The sequence below is a fragment of the Leptopilina boulardi genome, unplaced genomic scaffold (assembly GCF_019393585.1).
Source record: "Leptopilina boulardi isolate dan_hultmark-lab unplaced genomic scaffold, ZJU_Lbou_2.1 LbouV2_137, whole genome shotgun sequence".
Classification (NCBI taxonomy): Eukaryota; Metazoa; Arthropoda; class Insecta; order Hymenoptera; family Figitidae; genus Leptopilina; species Leptopilina boulardi.
Window position 1 is genome coordinate 129688 of NW_026137682.1, and position 3489 is coordinate 133176.

Sequence of the window (3489 nt, forward strand, 5' to 3'; positions counted from 1 at the left end):
TTGCATACAATACAATTGAAAAGCTACGCGGTTATTTACAATAGTGACAAGGGTAATAAGTATTCGAGTTTTACTTTAAAGGTGGTTTATTATAACTGCAAGTGAAAAGATAATTTCCTTTTCTCATTTTTTTTTTTTTCACGCTGAAGATGACCGTTGATTGTTGAGCTTGTTTTCGTTAAGAATACGTACCCCTTTTCGTCTTCAACTCGCGAACACCGTTACACACTGTTAAACGAGCGGATCGTCAGTAGCTATCGAAACGAACGCATCTGGAAGGAATAAAGTACACGTTACGAAAGGGTAAGCAAGCAGTCGTGCAGCAATGCAAGCTGGATAATGTGCTATCAAGACTGCATAAGTAATCGACCTAGAGCCCATTATCTTCGAGGTCATTTGTCTAAAGCTTTTATTTATTTTTTTCACGATATAAGTGAAAAAATTCTTTCAAGGAAAAGGAAATTTTTTCCTGAGTTACTGAATATTTTACACATAGGTCTGAGATCAGGAAAAGATATACATTTAAAACCAGCTAAATTTGATTAAATTCCGTATACTTTGATTAATCGTATAAATTAGGAAATGCAGAATTCTTAAAACACTGAATTTCCATTTGTCCGAAATTGCAAATGTCCGACAAACAATTGACAAAAATATTTAGTCGCAAATTTTAAAATTAACCAATTATAATTTCGTTGAAGAGTATTCATGCATCTAATTTTTTTGCAAGAGAATACTTTTATTAATTAATACATTTCTAAAGTTTATTCTAGAACCTTTAATTTTTTTTATAATTGAAGGTTACTTTAAAAGCTTGAAGGTTATTCTAAAACCTAAAAGTTTGTTACACATCCTTAAAGGTTATTCTATAACTTTAAAAATTGTTTTCTCCCTTCAAAGTTATTCTACTACCTTATAAATTAAGATGCGTTTTACATTCATAAAGTTTGTTCCAGAGTCTTTCAGTTTGAATTTACAACCTTAAAAAAATACTATTTACAATTTTTAAGGTTTATCTAAAACCTTAACATTTTTTCTAGGACCTTTAAAGTTATTCTAGAAAGGATAATAGTTATTATAATAATTATTAAATAATAGTTATTAAAAGTTGATGGTAATTTCTTTGAAATAATATAATAAAGTAACGGATTGTTTTTTTTCAAATTGAATTAAATAATTATTTTTCAGTACAAATAAAATAAATATAATAATCCGTCACTTCGAATAAATTTCTAATTTTAGAAATCAAAAGCCAACAAATGTTTCATCGGGGAAATATCTCTTTCTCTCTAAATATATATATATATATATATCCAAGAATCATTAAAGCACCTGTAAACTTATGTTCTACTGAAAATTTTAATAAAAATCGAAATTCTATGTAATCATTGCTAGAAATATATTGAAAATAAAAAAGGTTTATATTTTTTCATTGAAAAAAATATTAGGAATAAAAAAATAAAATAAAAATCGAATAACGCGTTTATGAAGCAATTGAGAAATTGACGAGTGGCAAATTATCGCGTAGACACGCGTTTGTTCGTCTGCTTGAATAAATCCTGATCGGAAGGAAGATAATACTTGGTAATACACCTACTTTATGGTAATAGTTGCATTAAGACCTCTCGATATAAATTGCCCACTGCAATTTATGAGGCGAGCTGTGATATGATAACTTTTCCGGAGCAATGCACTATTATAAGAAGACTCATAGAGAGACACACTGCGAGGAACAAAATTTGCCTTGTCTACACATTTTTTTTAGTTCAAATATATTATTCTGCAAAATATATTAAAAATTATTTCGCTTCCCTATAGTTAATAATAATATTCATAAAAAAACATTATAGTAAAAGGCAGTTATAAATAAACCGCATACACAATTCAATTATAGTAACTTGTAAGTTTGATTTAAATAAAGAAAAACAACTCAATAATATTGTATTAAACATAATAATAATCGTTATATGATTAACATGCACAATTGACATGATAAATTGATCTTTGTGCGTGGTGCATAATTTTAAATGGACAATAAAAAGAAGAGTGAATGACAATTATGTTTGTGTACATACATGCGTAGATATATACTCACGTCGAAGATTAGTATCTACAAGCATATAAACTGATAATTCACTAACATGTGATTTGTGATATGAGAGCGCGGACCAGTACATATACTGTAAGTAACCAAAATCCATGACGTGTATATCATGTGCATAAATTCTGTTCTAGACAATCTACAACGACCACAACATCGTATACACAATTACACACTGACTGCTATATTCATTATACAAGATATAATTAATCAAGATTTTTTTTTAAATCCCATCTATATGATATAAAAAAACATATTTAACAATATACATGGAAAATTCATCAACATTTTGAACCTTTTATAAATATAAATTTTATAAAACGTTTTTTTTTAAATATTCACTTCATGTGCTACATTGAAGATTTTGGAAAAATTATTTTATACACAGCTTCACTTGGTATTTTGTTAATTAACAACTTCACGTTAGCCTTGTCGTGCAGTTTTTAGATCTTTGTATATAATTTTGACAGAACACGAATAATTTAAGAACGAAGTGAACCAAACAGGGGGAAACTATATTATATCGCGTGAAACAAAAACAAATCCTTAGCACAAAGGCATAAAAAACAGGTTTTCGCCAAAGTAATTTACAAACTCCAATAACCAATTTTCAGAAACGACAACAAACAATTACACTCAAGTGTTGAAAGCAAAATTTTTTTTTGTGCTCTCAACATATATATGTATAGAACTACAAATGTGAGAAATGACACAGTTTCCTAAAGAAGTAGGTTATATGTATTATTATATCGAAAAAATAATTTAACTCGAGACTCCAAAATGGTTTTTTGCTTATGCAAATTGCCTTTTGGTGTGTTGTATAATAACACAAGGGTATTATTTTCTGCATCTCACTTATAGAAATAGCCGTTTTCATTCATTTTGATCTTTTGCGAGTTAATTCGTCTGAGGCTTCGCTGAGAGTTTTTTTGGTCAACCTCTATCATTATTATAATAGTAATTAGAATTATAGCACATGCGACTTATTTATGAAATGAATTTTATATTTCATTCCTACTAACAGATATTTATTTTTTTTATTAATACTACAATGAAAAAAAACAATTGATTCAAATAATCAGTTACTTGAATATTATTAAATAAATATTTATACTTGGAAACAAATACCATTTTGTTGGCTCAAATAATAATTATTTGATATAATAATCAAGAAACCAATCTCTCTAAATATGAATCAGTGAAAAAGTCACTGGTCCCAAATCAGTCGCTAAATTCTAGCTATTTGAATCAGTAGTTTTCACTGACAATTCACTGGAGAATCAATTACTTTGACTGAAAATCAGTGAAATGTTACTGATTCAAATAGCTAGAATTTAGCGACTGATTTGAGACCAGTGACTTTTTCACTGATTCAAATTTAGAGAGAT

General features: G+C 28.1%; 1 long non-coding RNA gene across 1 annotated transcript; it reads right to left on the reverse strand.

Annotated features, from left to right (window-relative positions):
- Positions 1 to 2243, reverse strand: LOC127291493 (uncharacterized). The gene is made up of 3 exons (XR_007844604.1): positions 2096 to 2243; positions 1598 to 1780; positions 1 to 272 (listed from the first exon to the last, which is right to left on the reverse strand). It is a non-coding gene; the product is annotated as an uncharacterized LOC127291493 (long non-coding RNA).
- Positions 2244 to 3489: the final 1246 nt, after the last annotated feature.